This window comes from Vulpes vulpes, unplaced genomic scaffold (genome assembly GCF_048418805.1).
Source record: "Vulpes vulpes isolate BD-2025 unplaced genomic scaffold, VulVul3 Bu000000662, whole genome shotgun sequence".
In the NCBI taxonomy this organism is placed as follows: Eukaryota; Metazoa; Chordata; class Mammalia; order Carnivora; family Canidae; genus Vulpes; species Vulpes vulpes.
Genome location: NW_027325700.1, coordinates 4,517 through 24,061, shown reverse-complemented (window position 1 = coordinate 24,061; position 19,545 = coordinate 4,517). Strand labels below are relative to the sequence as shown.

The following is a 19,545-nucleotide window of genomic DNA, read 5'->3' as shown; positions in this document are numbered from 1 at the left end:
CTAGTGCTAGTGTAGGATTTGGGGCCTGTGTGTGCCCTGAAAATACTTCCAGTGGGAAATGGTATACCATGGGGTAGGGAATGATGTTTTGTCAATTCTTCATAGTAATGGTCATTTATCCCTACATCTGTTGATGAAACTAATAGTAAATTTCTTTAAACCCTTCATGTCCAGGAGTTTGCAAACAATAAAAACGTCTATATTTAAATATTTAAAATAATTTTTAGTCTACTAACATGTACAAAGTTAAAAACACACGTTTGAGAGCAACAATTATAAACATTTAATATTAAATATTGCATTTAAACACTTTGTAATAGGAAAACATTTATTAATTGCTTATTTGTATATGATACTAAGCTAGGAGAAACTTAAAAACAAGAGAACTAACATGATCTGGGCCCAATTAGTCTGTGAATGATTAACTTGCTTGCTTTGAGCATGGTGCTAATGAGGCCCAGACCCCAGGTTTGATCTCCTCATGGGCTGGTTAGTTTGGCTCTTTGCCATTGCCATGTATCTCCTTTCTAACTTCCATAAGGAAGTCTGACACATAGGTCACTGGTCATATGGACAAACAAGATAGAGAGTATAGACGTACATTTCCAAATTTATCAACTCAATTGGAAAAATGAAACATGCACTCTTTTAGGGGGAAGTCAGTCATCTTCACTCAGCAACACACGTTGACTTCTAATAGTATAGCCATTATCAAAAATGAACAAACCCTCTTTATGTAGAATGCTTGACAGAGTGTAAACAGTGCCTTCAGGTATGCTATAACATTATTTATAAGCATCAAAAGATACTTAAACTCTGTACATCTATCCATCTCATCTATATGCCAGTAGGACACTAAAAAGTAGAAGATAATTTGAGACATATACTTCAACAAGGGGACTAAAACAATTAGTTACATATAATTTAATTTAGCTATACCTCACTGTTTAGATGATTTTTGTTTATGAAACTTAGTCATACTTGGTTTGCTTCAGTTTCAATCTTTTTTATATTTTTTTATTATTTTTTTAGAGATGTTGGGGGAGTGTGGGAAGAGAGGTAGAGGCAGAGAGGGAAGGAGAAAGAGACTCAAGCAGGCCCCACATCCAGCGCAGAGACTGATGTGGGTCTCAATTTCATAACGCTGAGATCATGACCTGACCAAAATCAAGGGTTGGAGGATTAACCAGGCACCCAGTTTCAATCTTTAAAAATTTTTTTTGTCAATGTCAAAAATTGTTTTAGATGAACCCTCCTTAAAGTAAAGCATTCTGCAGTTTTGTTCATTTTTATACAATAAATCAATAAATGAATATGTGAATTGGAGCACAAAAAATACTCCAAAGGTTGAAAGCTAGTTGTCTTGAAATTTCTATCTCTGTCAAATGATTTTTTATTGCATATGTGCTAGCCATTCTCCTAAACTCTCTATATTCTTGCATATCTTGCCTGAGGAAATTGTATGGGTCTTTAATAATAGTAGGATAAAATCAGTATGTTATTGCTTAAAAAACTTATTTTGGACATTTATGAGTTCTGTAACTTATGGGGAGCTGAAAACAGGTACTTAGCCAAATAACTTAGGTTAAAATAAAATATTATTTTAAAGTTAAAATCATTCCCAGGGTTTTGAGATACTACGCTAGTTTTGTTTTTTGTTTTTTGTTTTTTGTTTTTTGTTTTTTTTAATTTTCTGAAGCCTGAAAAAATGGTTTACTTCCGCATTCATTAATTTCTGTACCAGATGTATTTTGATAATTAATGGGGGGGGCTATAATTTTTTTATTAATCATGAGTAGTTTATTAGGGCTTTCTTTATATATAGTTCTGGTCAATAAAAATTCATCTTTGAAAGATTTATTAAGGTTGACTAAGGAATTAGTACTCAGATTGATGAAAAGTGATTCAGAACTGCTTTACATGGACTAGACTATTTTTAATGATTTCTTTCTAAATGCACTTTCATCAAAAAATAAATATCTTGGGCAGCCTGGGTAGTTTAGCAGTTTAGTGCCGCCTTGGACCCAGAGCCTAATCCTGGAGATCTGGGATCGAGTCCCACATCGGGCTCCCTGCATGGAGCCTGCTTCTCCCTCTGCCTGTGTCTCTGCCTCTCTGTGTCTCTCATGAAAAAAATAAATAAAATATTAAATAAATAAATAAATAAATAAATAAATAAATAAATAAAAATATCTTACTCCTAACATAATTACATAATTTTAAAAGAAAATATAGTGGCGAATATAATTTAATTATAATAAAGATAATGCTGGTGTGAGCTATACATAGGATACAAGTTTGTAAGCATTGCTGCTTTCTACATTTTTTATGTTTCTTTTGATCATCAGGGGAAATTCATTTTATTGGGGATGCAATAGGGAGGTTTTTATAGTGCAAAGCCCCTGTATGCAAAATTCAGAAAGAAGATATGATGTTATGGTAATTAAAGGATAATTCAATTATTTCTATGATTTCAATTATTATATTTTTAAGAGATTGGTGGGGGTTTGGGACCAAGGAGGAGAGAGAGAGAAAACCCTAAGCAGGCTCCACACCAGCCTGTGACAGAGCTTGGTCTCCCAGGGCTTGATCTCCTGACCCTGAGATTATGACCTGAGCTGAAATCAAGAATTGGATGCTTAACCAGCTGAACCACCAAGTGCCCCTCAACTATCATTTTTAAAACATGGTTGGTTATAGGGACACCCTGGTGGCTCAGCAGTTAAGTGTTGCCTTTGGCCCAGGGCGTGATCCTGGAGACCGGGGATTGAGTCCCCCATCGGGCTCCCTGCATGGAGCCTGCTTCTCCCTCTGCCTATGTCTCTTCCTCGCTCTCTCTCTGTGTCTTTCATGAATAAATAAATAAAATCTTTAAAAAAATGGTTGGTTATAGTGAAAGGAATAAGAATTACACAGGGCTGTGGTGCCAGCACTTACTGGGCAGTTCAAAGTGGGCAGTATCAAGTTGAATAAGAAAACACAAATATCCAGTTTTCAGAACTAAGGCATTTTGACACATCTTTTGAGATCCCAGAGAACTAATAAAGAGTACTTTCTCTCTTCCATTCACTTTGAGACTTGGCAGTAGTTCCTGAATGTATTTCTTGGAAGAGATTTTCACTTTCTTTTCTTTTCTTTCTTTCTTCTTTCTTTCTTGCTTTTTGAAGACATGTTTAAAATGTTAGGGGCAGCAACAAAACAATATATGAGAATACTGGATTGGTTAATCAACTTCCTCTCTCTTACATGTTGAAAATAAAAATTATGATCACAAAAGGAGTGGATTTCCTCTAGAAGTCATAATTTGTTTAGAATGTCTTCTTTGATCCCCCATGTATAGTTATCTTGTGTTCAGTCCCTGAGTCCAACAGATCAATTCTAGTAGAAGCAGCACTTTCACAGCAATGAGCTCAAAGAGCAAAGTTGCAAGCATAAGAACAATTTTTGTACTACATTTGCAGTTTTCAAGGAAGTTGAGGGTGAACATGTAACTTGCAAAAGTATTTGTTGATATTTAATATCTGTCATCAGGATTATGTCATTAGCCACATGCAAAACCAAAAACAAACAAAAAAACTGCTGAAAAAACATTAGCACTTACTTCAAGCTTTAGTAGTTACATTAATACGATGATGGAAGGTGAGACATCTGAATTTAGCTATCATTCTGTAAAACATGGATACACTTAAAACAAATCGGCTGTTCTAAACTGCTCATATTTTATTGCAAGTTTTTTATGCATTTATAAAAAGTGAAGGGATAGTAGGCAATGAGTTGGCTTCATTAGTAAAAGAAGAATTTTAAACACTTAAAAGATACCAATTTTATACTATCATATGATGTTTCAAATAGAGAAAAATAGTTAATTACAATGATTATTTGATGTCTTAATCCAAGTTATTAAATTTGAATGGTATATTGAGTTAGGGATTTAACATTAAATATTAAATTTTTACTCGCAGTTGTAAGAATACTAATTTCCTGAGAGCACAGCATCATGTCACAAACATTATTCTTGCTGAATTACAAAAGCGTTGGAATAAAATTGTGCTTGGAATTGGTGGTGATGCACACAAAGCTCATAATTTTGTCATACAAATTGTAATACTCTATCAATTTAAATATAAGCTTGTTGTTAAAATTTACAAACATTTCTATGTATACACAGCTATAGCAAATAAACAATAAAAATTAAGTGATGAAGCTGTTATTATTACAAAAATGTCTGTGCCATGGCAGTAAATGTCATTTCTATTTGCTACTTATTATCAATTAAATTTCGGAAGTGGTTTTGCATTGTAATTATTGAAAAGCTTTCAAAATGAAAGATATTAAAATGTATTCCTTTAAAAAATAAGAAAAAAATATGTACCATGAGAGGTTGATCTGTTTACAAATATAAGCTTGAAATTTTATTATTGGGGTTTGGAATACTTCATGTTGTGGGATAATTTCTTTATGTATCTCCTATATTTATTGGTTATGTTTGCATTCTGTACTGGAAAAGAATGCATTTGAATGGGATTCTAATTTCCAGCATCTATATTTGCCCAAACATTCAAAACAATAATAAACTTTAAAAACTTATTTTATAGGGTTACCTGGGAGCTCAGTTGGTAAGTGTCTGCCTTTGGTTCAGGTCATGATCCCAGGGTCCTGAGATGGAGCCCTGCATCTGGCTCTCTCCTCAGTGAAGAGCCTGCTTCTCTCTCTTTTTCTGCCTGCCGCTCTACCTACTTGTTCTCTCTCTGTTAAATAAATAAATAAAATTCCTTAAAAAATAAAAAAAAACTTATTTAATAAATTTTAACTCATAAAAATATTTCTTGAAGAGTTTTATTGAGAATGGAGACCAAAAAATGATGGGACAAAGTATTTACACGTTTTATAATGTAAAAATAATTATAATTGAGAATCTTCTCCACTTAGTATTATTTCCTCTGAGCTTATTGGATATTTCAACATCTGTTGGAAGACTTTACTCAATTTAAAATATTATGAGCTGAATAGGCAGTCATATGAAAAGTGCAGCATAGGGAAAATAATCAATTATATTGTAATAAAATCTATTATGACCTGAAGGAGAAAAATCAATTGAAGACAATTATTTTTAATTTTTTAAACATAAAATAAAAGTTTGAAGAAGATTATATGAGTTTTATAAATTACAAAAATAGAGCATATTTTTAAAATAAAATTCCAAATAAATAACAAGTCCATTGTATTAAGGACATTTATATATATTTATATATATATAGTTTATATATAGATGTATAAATATATATATTAGATATAGTATATATATAATATACACACTTCAAGAATAATGATTCTGCAATTCTGCTTATGGTACTTTTAAATTAATGTTCAAATAAACAATAAAAATGACCCATTTTTCAAAATTTAATGTAGGCAGTTATATTTTATTTTTAAAATAAAAATAAGAAAGAACCTTATCTTTGAAAATAGTTTTGAAAATAACTTTTGAAGATCCATGGTAAAATAAAACATATCACCAATAAATAACTATTCAATAAAATGTATGATTTAAATTATTTTAACACACTTTCTCATCAAAAATATCTTGACTTGGATGATACATTATATAATCACAATATTCTTAGTCATCACTTCCTCCAGCAGGGTCTAAATTAAGAGCCAAGGTACCTGATGGAATATTTGAGACAATATTTGCTCACAAAGTGTAATAATCAAACTTTGAGCACTACACAGTTTTAGAGAAGGAAAAACTGAGTAGACTATAACAGATGAAACAAAGTTAATAAACAGAGAGAGAAAAAATTTGGAATTAGACTAAAAAATATTGTCAAAGAGATGAAGGACCATATGTGTAAAGCTAAGAAAGAAGGAATCATAAAGAAAAGCCAACTGTAAATAAAGTCTATGAGAAATAGTGAGGCTGAAATAGAAATTTAGTGGATGGATTGAATACTCTGCATGGGCCCAAAATAAATGTAAGCATTAGAATATTGGATTAAAATCTTTCAGAGACCACTGGGAAGCAACAAAAAATAGAAATATTAAAAGAACATTAAAAAAAAGTATGGGTGATAAGATAAAACAGAAGTGCTGTGATACCTAAATTAAGAGACTCCACACAAAAGCAAAAGTGGCAGGAAAGAGAAGTGCCTGAGTTCTGCTCAGGTCGTGGTCTCAGGATTAAGTCCCACATGTGGCTTCCTGCTCAGTGGGGAGTGTACTTCTCCTTCTGCCTCCGCATCTCCACCCTGCTCCTGGGCTCTCTCCCTCTCTTTCTCAAATAAATATATTTAAAAACTTAAAAAAAAAAAAAAAAGAATGGCAGGAAAGAAAATATTTAAGGAAATGGACTCATGGAACTTCAACTCAGAGTTTTTCCTAGTTAAAGAAAAGTGAATTCAGATCAAAAGGTTTCCGAAGCTGCCATGCAAAATAGATTTTAAATTTTCTTCATATAGACACATTATATTAAAACTAAAGATTTAAAAGATAAAATCTTCCTGAAAGAAAAAGCCAATCATCCATGAAGAAATAAGATACAGATTTATATCAATTTTCTCATTAGCAATAGTTGGGTAAGCAGGAGAATATTTTCACAGTGCTGCAGGAAAAGAAACTCTAGTCAAGATATATATATATTTTTTATCCCATGCAACTACTGTTTAAAAGTGAAGACAAAAAAAAGAATTTAAGCATACAGAGTCTCAGGAATTTTAAACTCATATAAAGACTCTCTTGGAAAATAATCTTGGATGAGGTAGTCGAATAAGAAAAATAAGTCCAGAATTCTTCAAGATAAATGGCTATGTAAGATATGCCAGTTGTGTGGTTTCCAACACTCTTCTATCTTTAAATATATCAAATGCAATGTCTTTTCTTGACTAAAACCTGACTGACAGGTCAGAAAACAAAAACAAAATCCAAAAAAAAAAAAAAAGATCCAGAAGATATAATGATGAAAAAATGAAAAACATTTTCATTATTTTTCATAACATGAAAAATATTAATCTTGCAATGCTATCTCACAATTATTAAGCAAAACTTTATAGAATTTGGGTGAAGAAAGTCATCTATGCCATCAAAATTTTTTTTTTCAGGGCAGCCCTGGTGGTGCAGCAGTTTGGCGCCACCTGCAGCCTGGGGTGTGATCCTGAGGACTTGGGATCGAGTCCCACATCAGGCTCCCTGCATGGAGCCTGCTTCTCCCTCTGCCTGTATCTCTGCCCCCCTCTCTCTGTGTCTATGAATAAATAAATAAAATCTTTTAAAAAATATTTTTTTCATATAATGATAGATTGATAGAGTGAGTAAAAGTTAAGAAAAATATTTAACAGTTAATCACAGAGGATAGCTATAAAGATGGCTTATGGTCTGTACAATAAAAATCTATCAAACATAATTTGTGTAAAGAGAAATTTGTGAAACACATTAGACTTGAGTGAAGAAAACCTATTACACGTCAAAATTTAACAGATACAACAAAAAGTATTTACAAGGAAATTTATAACTATAAATACATGTATTAAAATAAATGCAAGTGACTAACAATTGAGTGATCTTATTGGAATAAAATAGAAGAAATTTTTTAAAAATAAAGATAGACATAAGTGAATAAGTGCATTGAAAATGCATAAATAAATTAAAAATAGAAAAACTATCCTACAGGTTAAAAACCTGACATTGACAAGAAATAGGGTAAGAAGGAAAAATAAATTACTTATAATTATAATATGAACTTAATCTTGTTTCTATTTGCTTCTTTCTCTAATATGTATTAGAAATATGCATGTAGAAATATGCATGTTAGGGGTGCCTGGGTGGCTTAGTTAAGCATCTCCTTTGGCTCAGGTCATGATCTCAGTGTCCCAGCTGGGGTCCTAGTATTGAGTCTGGTGTTGGGCCCCCTGCTCAGCCTGCTTCAGCCTTCCTCTCTCTCTTGCGCAAATAAATAAATAAAAAATTTAAAAAACGATATATGTCAAATATATTTTCATAAGTATGTATACATATATAATTCCCAAAACACAGCAGACATTAAAGCAAAAATAATATATGAAATTGATGAGTTATACAGTTGAAAAAATATAAATATCTAAATTTTAAAAAGAATGTAAAATTTAAAGTTGATATAAGAAAAAAAGAGAATGCCAAAAACCATTAATGTAGTTAAAATAGGAATAAAGGATTATGCAATTAGTAAGCCTAAGTTAATAAATATGAAGGATGATTTTAGTATAATTTTTATGGTCATTCATTTATTTCGTTATTTCTTAGTTGTAGAAAGCAGAAATTGACCTGGTATTTAAATGTACTGATTATATTAAGCTTCCTTCTCCAGATCAATGGAATTTATTACTTTTGGTGAAGAGTGGGCTGATCAAAAATGGTAGCAGGTCAGTTTTTTCCCCATTCGCATGCCATTGTATCACATTTGTTTTTATTCGCTCTGGCCCACTGTGCTGATTCACCCTTACTTACCCTTTGGTCAAGTATGACCATTTCTAAATTTGTCCTAAAATATTTGCACTAAGGTGAATTCATCCCACCTGGTATTTGTGGTCTTTAATTTTCTTCCATGTGATTTTTCTCTGTGCATTTTTCTTCTGAGCTTAACCCTATTTGTACTTGTTACTGTCTCTAACATATATTCGGGTAGAAATGTTAGACTAGCATTATAACTCTTAGGGGTTACCCACAGAAATGTGAGGTCAAATAGTTATTTAAATATAACTCAATTATTCACCAACAAATTTAGGGACAATAAATATTATGTAAGAGATGATCTGTTAAATGACATTTTTTGTCAAATGTTAGGATCCCAAGAGAAATGCATCAAATTATGAAATTATATAACAGTTTTAAACACGACGAATGTGTTCTGCAAGCGGAGTTTCTGTGCTACTTCATTGTTCTGTTAATTGCAGGTTAAAGACTAAAATAAAGTTATTGATATGACATTCCCTTTCCGACACTGAACACTAGGTACACGCGGAATATGGTCCTGTGGTGAACTGCCTCTATTTTTTCCCTTGAGGTTTGTCCCCATAGTATTAACTTAAAATTCTCATCTTTAAATGTATATATTTTTTTGAGAATGGATATAGAAGGAGCATCCCAGAATTTTACTGTTCTACTGCCCATATGTTTTTCTTTCTTTTTTTTTTTTTTTTGAGATCATGATTCTTTTTAAATGGATGAGTTATTTAGAACATCAAGTTGTGAGGATAAACTCCATTTGTAAGAGAAAACAGAAGAGCAGAGGTAGTCTTGAAGCTGAGGAACAGTTTTAATTTGTAGCAGAATTTGATTAACTTTGCGCTGTTCTGTAATCTCCTATTTCTCTTTCCCTGTGTCAGAGACCTCACCTTCCTGGCATCTGGGCTTGTGCAGCTTCTTGAAGCAAGCATCAGTGAGATGCCCTGGGATTTTCACACTGCTGACACCAATTTTGCTGGAAGTGGCATTCACAAATTTCTGGTGTGTTCTCTACAGAACTCAATTGAGGGCCAGAGGTCAGGTTACAAGCAGCAAGTCACTCCTCAGTGGCTTGAGGAAAACCACCCTCTTGACTCTTCGGGTGAGGATGACCAAAATGGTGCCGGGAGTGATGCTGGCTCAGAGTTTGCACACATGCTGACTGAGATTTCTTGCTGTGGCTCAACAGCTTTCCAGGCACATCTTCAGTAGAATAATATACCCAGGCGTTTTGCAAAGTTTAACCACTTGGGTACCACCATTCTTGTAACCAACAACTAGTTCCCTGACAGGAGCAAGAAACTTCTCCTTTGGCTTTTCAACTCTGGATTTGGCTGCTGAATATTTCCCCTTGTACATGGCCTTCCTGGAATACAGAGCCGATCCAGAAAATCTGCCTCCCTCCTCTGACTGGGACAGGGTTTTGGCTGCCATGGGGCTTCATCTTCTGTCTGCATTTTAGCCTTTAGGTTACCCTTCGAGACCCTGCTACCAGCATCAGCTTTCCTGTCTTTAGGTTTCTTCTCATTAAAATCTACTATCTCAGTTTTTTCACCAACTGTCTTGCTTGAGGATGGAAAAGAGCTTGAGGCCCTGTTTTTTTGACTGGTCAGCACTATAAGAGTCTATGCAAGATCTAGACTAATGACAATTGGAGAGAGGAAAAGGCTGTAGGGGGAAGCCCCTGCACCAAAAACCAGCCGCATTTTTGCAGGTGGATCTATATGTACTCTATTGGCATCTTATTAGTAAACCACCCCCAAACCGTGAAATACATGGATTTAATTGTTTTTGAATCTCTACACAGAAGTACTTCATAGTGAAATTGGGCACTCCATGGGCTATTGTAAAATGTGAGGTAAGTACACTTCTCATTAGATAATCAGCACCTGCTGTTTCAGGCAGCTTAGTTGCCTAAAAATAAATTAATTTAATTAAATTCGAATATAGGATACCTTCATCTTTCTGCACATTTACATGCTTAGGATGTCAAGCTTGAATGTGAATTCCAAAGGAAATTCTGTTGTATATTTTTTTTTGCAGAGAAGCAAAAGCTGCTTTTCCCATTCCTACTGTAAGCTGCTTTGAACATCATTTCCAATGAATGTGCCAATTTGGTGAATGGTGTGAGCCAAGGTTTGCTGATTTCAAAGCCAGCTCACATCACTGCAAATATTTCATTTCTGTTTTTTTGCATGCAGGATCAAAATGATGAAAGCTGACTTGTTCTCTTATGATCTAGAAAAGACTTAGTTTTGGGTCAAGAATCACTGACAACTTTACCAAATGTTTTCTTTCATGTTTTGTTTTCCCTTACTCACTCACTCACTCACTCACTCTCTCACTCACTCACTTACTCACTTGGAAAGCTTGAATTCATTATTACCAATCACTACATGTACCTAGCTCTACTCGGCTGGTAGTTTTAAGGATCAGAAATGTGGTATTGGAGTAAGGGACTGGCAAGGGCTATTCGGGGGTTGGCGATCAGGACAGGTCTCCAGCTTCAGGAAAGAGTTGGAACCAGAACACGAGGGCAAAAGCATAGTCATGAGAATTGAACAGTTATTATGCAGAGACAAAGATATTTAAGAAAAAGCAGAGCCCAAGTATATGAGCAACTCAGACCAATTAAAAATTTTTCCCCAATGACATGTCAGCCTACTGATAGCTGAATGTCTGTAAATACCTGTGCCAGTCCTGGACTTTACTTAATCCCTGTCCAACTACCTGCCCTGATAATATTTCTGGAATCCTGAATTACCTAGAGTTTCCAATTAAAAATGTGGATGTCACATCTATATTTCCCTTTATTAAAGGAAGTTGGAGTCCTATTAGTTTAAACAAAGGAACACAGAGGCTTTAGAGAGCTCTGGTTCCAGATGACGACATGGAAAGATCCTGAACTCCCCTCCTCCGCTGACACACCAAATCCACACCTAGTTGTGCAACCACTCCTCCTGAAGAAGAAAAAAACTCAGGTTTTAGAAATGTAACTATCATATAATAGGGATAAAATAATAGTACGAATTTAAGCTACCCTTATCTTCCCTGCCAAAAACAAAAACAAAAACAACAACAAAAAAACTCTGATGATGGAAAAAATATACTCCTATTGTTGTAAAACTTTTGCTCTGCATTTTGCCTTTTGCATGTAGACCTAACGTTCAGTTTTTTATTTTTTTTAACATTTTATTTATTTATTCATGAGAGACACACAGAGAGAGAGAGAGAGAGAGAGGCAGAGACGCAGGCAGAGGGAGAAGCAGGCTCCATGCAGAAGCCTGACATGGGACTCGATCCCAGGTCTCCAGGATCACGCCCCGGGCCAAAGGCAGGCGCTAAACTGCTGAGCCACCCGGGCTGCCCACATTCAGTTTTTTAACATGCAAATTGTTCCCTTACCACAGCTACATTCTCAACCTTCCTGTCCTTCCTTATACCATCTTCATTGGAGACATTGGGAAAGCATAATTCTTTCCCACCAAGTAAGCGATGCTTCTATCTCTAACCCCATCCTCTCTTTCAAGCTCCAATACTTTATCTCTAAACCAGCCTCTGCCACCCCCCCACCTCAAGCTGCCTCACAATGGCAGCTTATCATTTCTCTGTTTCTGACAAGTTTATTACATAAATAAATGCACATTAGGGGCAGCCCTGGTGGCTCAGCAGTTTAGCACCACCTTCAGCCTACGGCCTGATCCTGGAGTCCCGGGATCGAGTCTCACCTCCGGCTCCCTGCACGGGGCCTGCTTCTCTCTCTGCCTGTGTCTCTGCCTCTCTCTTGCTCTCTCTCTGTATCTTTCATAAATAAATAAATAAAATCTTTAAAAAACAAAAATAATAAAAGCACATTAATACACTTTTCATATTTAGGTGATTTTTTATCACAATGTCAAAATGGGCCTTCCTATGAAAGTTTAATCTTTCTTTGGCCACCTACACAACATAAAGATAGATGGGTCAGGTGATCGATTGTACAGGATGGATTCAGCTGTCTCTATCATGGTCCATTGGTTTGACAGATTTCTTTCTTTAAACTGTAGTTGTTATTTAACATAATAATACAATTGCTTTGGAAACATATGAAAGGGTTAAATATGCAAAAACGAAGGAAGGAAGGAAGGAAGGAAGGAAGGAAGGAAGGAAGGAAAGAAAGAAAGAAAGAAAGAAAGAAAGAAAGAAGAAAAAGAAAGAAGAAAGAAAAAGAAAGAAAGAAAGAAAAAGAAAGAAAGAAAGAAAGAAAAAAGAAAGAAAAAAGAAAGAAAGAAAGAAAGAAAGAAGAAAAGAAAGAAAAAAGAAAGAAAGAAAGAAAGAAAGAAGAAAGAAAAAGAAAGAAAGAAAGAAAGAAAGAAAAAAGAAAGAAAGAAAGAAAGAAAGAAAGAAGAAAAGAAAGAAAAAAGAAAGAAAGAAAGAAAGAAAGAAAGAAAGAAAGAAAGAATTGCCTGAACTTTTTGTGCTATCCATCCACTTTCAAACTGTCAACAGAAAAAAACAGAAAAGTAAAGTTGAGAAGAAAGAAGATAAGATCCCCTTCTCCTATCGTTGCTTAGAATTTTTAGAATTAGAAGATAAAGAGAAGGTACTTTAAAAATGATTTTAGACCCAGGGATTTGGGCTCTAGTCTCCCAACCTCTCTCCTATCTCAGTATTTCTCATTCTTGGCACTATTGACATTTTGGTCTGAATAATTTCTCGTGCATTGTAAGATGTTTCACCACATTCTTGTCCTCTACCTATTGGATACCAGACAATACTCTTGAACTGTGACAACCAAAAATGTTTTCAGGCTTTGCCAAATATCTTCTGAGGAGCAAAACCATCCTCCTTGGGAAATCACTGCTTCAGCTCAACGCAAGTGATGGAGAAGGCTGTGGCTTCAGCCCATTGTTCAAATGAATCCCCTAGGCATTTTTACATTTGTGGGTTTGGCCCCATCTCTCAGCTGACCCTTAGCTGATGAATTCCTTTAATGTTTAATGTCCCTTTTGCCCCTTCACTCCTCAAATCTGTAGGTGTCATGGCAAGGCTATATCCCCCAATTGTATTTGCCCTTCGAGGTCCCGTGGGACCCTGCAGAATGCTCCCCCTGTATCCTTGGAGAAGGTGTTTCTGCTCCTTCTCGTGTCTGCAGCTTACCCATACGCACAGATACACACATTCCCTCCCCCCTCTCTTTCTTTTCTCTTTCCAATTCTCCTTCCTTCTGTTCATTTAGCACAGGAGAATTTCAGCAATCCTTGTTCCAAGCACATGTATAAACAAAGAATGAAAACTGTTTCCTCTTCTTGAAGCCTTTACCAAACTTTCAAAATAAAATTCATAGAGCCCCCTTCCATGTCCCCAAAGTGGGAAGGCTTTCCATGAACAGCAATCTCTGCAACATGTCAACCATAGTATTATTTTCCAATGTTCATTCTATAGTAATTGGTAGGGATGAATGAGCAGGGTTAACGTGTGCCCTTTCTCTAACCGGCACCTCTCAACAATTCCAATTTCCGGTGGGTCTCTGAATTTAGAATGTTAAGTACTTAAAACAAGGTCCCGTCAGCTTACACCATAAGTCCAGAATACAAGAAACCACCCACATTTTGTTACACTGGATCAAAGATGATTCATGGGAGAGAAAGCAGTGGTTGCAAAGGCCCTTAAGGGCCATTGTCTTCTGGCATCTTAACAAACTCTGACTTCATCTTTGACATTTAACTGCTGAAAGTTTTCAAGCCCTGTGTCTTCTGCCCCACAACTGGCTAAGCTGATAAGAAAGGCTGGGTGCTCCCTCCTTTGGCACGAGTAGGAAGTTCCAACCATGCAAATCCCAGGCCCATTCATGGGAACATTCACTCAAGCAGATCCCCTAATTTCAAGAAAAGCCTAACTGGTCTCTTTTATCTGTTATCTCCAGGCTCTGCTTTTGGACCTGCTCGTGAGATAACCGTTTTTTTTTTTTGTTTTGTTTTGTTTTTTTTTTAAGAAGGCTTCATTATGTGAGTAATAAACCTTCCTGTATCCTCTCTCTCTGTTTTGTGGGGGTTTTTTTGTTTGTTTGTAAAAAATCACTTTTTGTTTAGGTATCCATGACATGTAACGTCATGTTGCTTTCAGGTGCACACATAATGATTCAATATTTGTATATATCATGAAATGATCATGATGCAGACTCCTGACCGCACTCCTGCCAAGGAAGAGAACCTGCCCCTGAAGCAAGCCCGGGAATCATCCTTATGATGATCCTTTGAGAACGTACCTTGCAGAAACGTAGTAGGCCTGGAGGGAGCTGACTAGTTCCCGGTGAAGACGGCCGCCTTGGAGCACTCCCATCCCCAGCTGAGGAAGCTCGACGGGGCGTCAGTTGTCCAACGTGTCGTGGAGGCCAAGCATCTGGGCAGGCAGCCCCAACTGGTCGAGGGTCTGACTAGGGGCCCAGTCACCCCACAGTGCAGCACATCCCTGGACAATGGAGGGAGCCGGTCCTGTCACGGCAGGGAGGTGCCCCTGGAGATCTGGCTGGAAGCCCTGGAGGAGGCTCCCCACATCCAGGACCCGCCCCGTCATCCTGTGCCATGGAGCCGGCCGGCAGGTGCATGTGCTCTGCCTGCCCAGGCCTCCCCACGCAAGCAGCGCGGCCTCCCTGAGGAGAACGCACACGCCGCGAGGACCCGCCAGATCTGGCGTCTTCGGCCCACGGCCCAGACCCGGGCGCTCTCCCCCGGACCGCCAGGAGCGTCTCGTGTGTCGACGAGACCCAGGACAGGCGGCGGCTCACGTCTAGGACACCGCCGAGGAGGGGCGCTGCGTGCGGCCAGCGTGCGTGACGTGCGTGCGTGACGTGCGCCTGACGTCCGGTACGCCGTGCGCAATGAGGTCACGCGGATGCCCACCGCGGAGCGCTGAGGGTGCGGCCGGGGTGTCGCCCCTGTGTCCTCTGCGGAGGGCTGAGAACCCAGCCGAGTGGTGGGGGCGTCTGTGGGCCCCAGCTGGAGCGGGGCCGCGTCGCGGAGGAGGCCCAGGAGCGCGTCCCCGTGTGTGTGACGGAAGCCGACCCGCTCTTCAGCGAGGCCCAGGCCTCCGTCCAGGCGGCGAGGCCTCTGCCGCGAGCACGTGGGAGCCCTGCAGGCCCTGCCCGGAGACCCCGTGGACAGGCCTCGCCGCAGCCGGGGACAAAGGCTGCAGGACGGCGTCCAGCTCTGGGGAACGTCCTGGACCAGCTGCAGGCGGCCTCGGGAAGGGGAAGTCGGCCCGGGCGGAGCTGCGGTGGCCCCGGGGCCTGGCGCACGGCGGCCGCGGACCCTCCACGCCCTCAACCACGTGGCGCTGCCCCTGTCGGGTGTGGGCCGGGTCCGTGCCAGCCGCTGTGCAGCGCTCAAGCTCGACGTCCTGCCCTGGATCCTGATTCCAGGACGTCAGAGGCCACAAACGCCTTCACAGCAGGTACTGATTGGGCCCGTGGGGGAGGGGACGGCGCACCACACCCTGCTGCTTCTTTTTCTTTTTTTCTTTTTCGTTTCTTCAGAGGGAAACTCAAACACCCTTTCTTTTCTTTCCTTTTCTTTTCTTATCTTTTCTTTTCTTTTTTTTCTTTTTTCTACCTTTTTTTTTTTTTAATGCACCAAGATGTTCAATTGTGTGAATAGTTCAAATGGATTTTCTCATATGGGAAGAGGATGAAGCAGGTGCACATGTTCTTTGAACAGAGGTTAGAAGGTAGGAACTCCTGTGTGGGGTCCCATAAGCACCCCCAGCTACAGTAGTACCATGGGAATAATAAGTTGGATGTGGTGAAGACTGTGAGGAAAATAAAAAAATAAAAAACCACTTGAATTGAATGTGGCATAATCGGGCTTAATATCCTACCCAAAGTTGAGGTGGCACCAGTGTGGGGGTACATCCCACTCCCACGGGGTGAGTGAAACTGGCTCTGCACGGAGGCTGGCGAGGGACCACTACCACAGGCTCTGGCGGCGGCCGGTTCCTTCTTCTAATGCCTTTTTTGGTAACTTGGTTCTGCTGCCTACTGGCAGGCTTTCACGTGAGCTGCTGAAGGACGGTTTGTGCTTTGAACTGTGTCGCAGGGATCCCTGGGTGGCGCAGCCGTTTGGCGCCTGCCTTTGGCCCAGGGCGCAATCCTGGAGACCCGGGATGGAATCCCACATCAGGCTCCCGGTGCATGGAGCCTGCTTCTCCCTCCGCCTGTGTCCCTGCCTCTCTCTCTCTCTCTGTGACTATCATAAATAAATAAAAAATTTTAAAAAAATTAAAAAAAAAATAAATAAAGGTGATAATACTTTTGATTTGCATGATATCTTTTTTAACATGTCAAATGATTTAAAGGCTATTAAATCATTTATTTGTTCATATATGGAATCAGTTGCAGTCAAAAACATGAGATGAGTTACCATGGGAAAAAGAAAAAAATTAGGCTCTACTTCAGAGTATCAGCTGTTAGGGTTTGGGTGAGAGATGAGGATGCTGACTAAAAAGTTAATAAAGTGAAAAGCAGCTTTTCACATAGGGGATATGAAAATCCTTGAATCCTTTCATTTCAATTGAAATTGTCAATTGAATTTGTACAATTGTCTCCTGTTTGCAATGTATTAAAAATAATTTTAACCTGAGGAGAATATTTATAAGCTATAGAAAGGAACCATTTACATCATTTTGTTGTTGTTTTGCTTTGCTTTTGCTTTTTCTTTTACTTTAATTCTAGTTCCTCCTTTCTATCATGACTAATCTCTTATCACTTAGCTTCACTCACCTGTATTATAGACAAAGAAAATGGATGACAGCAGTTGGGTATCATTGCAGATGAGTATACTACAGGTGAATTTCATGAAATATATATATTATAGACCAGTTTTGGTACTTTCAGTAATAGAACCCATATTGCACCGTATTTGTAGCAACTGAGGCTTATATTTAAATCATCAGTCTCTATTTTTTTCTAAATTGCTTCTGTTTATTGATTAGGCAAATGTACCTTTTATTATTCATTGATTAATCCCAGAAATAAGAAGAAATGCTTTTTTCATAATATTATATATCTTGGAATTCATTGATACACATTAAAGTTTAATTTGCTCTGGGATGGTTCTTCTATGGCTTGAGAAAATTGAGTTATTATCTAAAACATTTAAAAATTATTTTTAAAAAGATTTTATTTCTTTCAGAAAGAGAGAGATTGAGAATGAGAGAGAGAGAGGCAAAGAAACTCAAGTAGATTTGTGCTGAGCATGGAGCCCAATCATTGGTATTATGACCTGAACAGAAACCAAGAGTTGGACACTTAACTAGTCATCCAAGTAACCTAAAATTACTGACTTTTATATGGTCCCAATGAGATGAAAGTCAGATACAAACTTAGGAATTTTTCTAATTTTCCTTAGGTATTTATTCATAAGTCGAAGGTTTTCCTAGACATTTATCCATGTACCTTTTGTGTGTGTAAGAAAACTAGGAAGGAAGACTATTTTCTCCCTTTATGAGAATTTGGACTCTATAAGGCATCTGGTAAATATAAAAATGATACTTTCAAAAGCTTTAAGAATATGACGATTCCCAATTGCCAAGAATTTTACTTCATTAGAGCACATAGCACCAGATAAAGTAAGGAGAGCCTTTATCCTGCTTAAAGCCTGGGACATTTATATTTATTTATATATATATATATATATATATATATACACACACACACATACACACACATACATACATATACATATATATATTACTTATAATACATATGTATAAAATATATGTACAATATAAAATATAAATATAAAAATAAAATAAACAAAATATAAAATATTATATGTATAATATTATATGTATAAAATACATATAATACATATGTATATGTATTTTATTGGAGTTCAATATGACAACATATAGCATAACACCCAGTGCTCATCCCATCAAGTGCCCCCCTCCGTGCCCATCACCCAGTCATCCCATCCCCCCGCCCACCTCCCCGTCCACTACCCCTTGTTTGATTCAAAGACTTAGGAGTCTCTCATGTTCTGTCACCTTCACTGATATTTCTCACTCGTTTTCTTTCCTTTCCCTTTTCACTATTTTTTATATTCCCCAAATGAATGAGACCATATAATGTTTGTCCTTCTCTGATTGACTGACTTAACTCAGCATAATACCCTCCAATTCCATCCATGTTGAAGCAAATGGTGGGTATTTGTCATTTCTAATGGCTGAGTCATATTCCATTGTATGCATATACCACATCTTCTTTTATCATTAATCTTTCAATGGACAACGAAGCTCCTTCCACAGTTTGACTATTGTGCACATTGCCACTATAAACGTTGGGGTGCAGGTGTCTCGGCTTTTCACTGCATCTGTATCTTTGGGGTAACTCCCCAGAAGGGAAATTGCTGGGATCTAGGGTAGCTCTATTTTTAACTCTTTGAGGAACCTCCACACTGTTTTCCAAAGTGGCTGTGCCAGCTCACACTTTCAGAACAGTGCAAGAGGGTTCCCCTTTCTCCACATCGTCTCCAACATTTCTTGTATCCTGTATTGTTAATTTTCACCATTCTCACTGGTATGAGGTGGTATCTCATTGTGGTTTTGATTTGTATTTCCCTGATGGCAAGTGATGCAGAGCATTTTCCCATGTGCTTGTTGGCCATGTGTAGGTCTTCTTTGGTGAAATGTCTGTTCATGTCTTTTGCCCATTTCATGATTGGATTCTTTGTTTCTTTGGTGTTGAATTTAATAACTTCTTTATAGATCTTGGATAGTAGCCCTTTATCTGATAGGTCACTTGCAAATATCTTCTCCCATTCTGTAGGTTGTCTATTATTTTGTTGAATATTTCTTTTGCTGTGCAGAAGCTTTTTATCTTGATTAAAATTGTTCATTTTTGCTTTTGTTTCCCTTGCCTTCATAGATTTATCTTGCACGAACTTGCTGCGGCCAAGTTAAAAAAGGTATTGCCTGTGTTATCCTCTAGGATTTTGAGGAATTCTCGCCTCACATTTAGATCTTTCATCCATTTTAAGTTTATCTTTGTGTATGGTGTAAAAGCATTGTCTAGTTTCATTCTTTTGCACGTGG

The 19,545-nt window shown here is 37.7% G+C and overlaps 1 pseudogene; it reads right to left on the bottom strand.

Moving 5' to 3' along the window:
• Positions 1-9,203: 9,203 nt before the first annotated feature.
• Positions 9,204-12,482, bottom strand: LOC140596672 (large ribosomal subunit protein eL6 pseudogene; annotated as a pseudogene).
• Between the last annotated feature and the right edge of the window lie 7,063 nt (positions 12,483-19,545).